The sequence below is a fragment of the Eimeria tenella genome, genomic scaffold, assembly GCF_000499545.2.
Source record: "Eimeria tenella Houghton genomic scaffold, Eth_scaff3331, whole genome shotgun sequence".
NCBI lineage: Eukaryota > Apicomplexa > Conoidasida > Eucoccidiorida > Eimeriidae > Eimeria > Eimeria tenella.
In genome coordinates, this window is record NW_013543141.1 from 1 (window position 1) to 378 (window position 378).

The following is a 378-nucleotide window of genomic DNA, read 5'->3' on the forward strand; positions in this document are numbered from 1 at the left end:
GGGGGGGCGCCCCCCCCCCCCCAGGGGCCCCCCGAAGAGCCAGCCTACGTGCTGCACAACCGGCGGAGGGCCCCCAACTTCTTGGGGGCCCCCGAGGGGGGCCCCCCGGGCCCCACAGGCAAGTCCCAGAGCAGCAGCAGGGGCCCCCAAGACCCTTTTCTCGCTGCTGCTGCTGCTGCTCCTGCAGCAAGTGGGGGCCTCCAGCAAGAGCTCTACGGCCGCTACGGCGAAGAGAAGCTGCTGAGCCACACCACCTTAGACCTGGGGCCCCCCCCTGCTGCAGCTGCTGCCCCGAGCTCCCCCGGGTGCCCCCCTGGGGGCCCCCCTGGGCCCCCGCCGGAGGGCCCCCCGGGGGCCGCGTCCCCCGGGGCCCCCGCC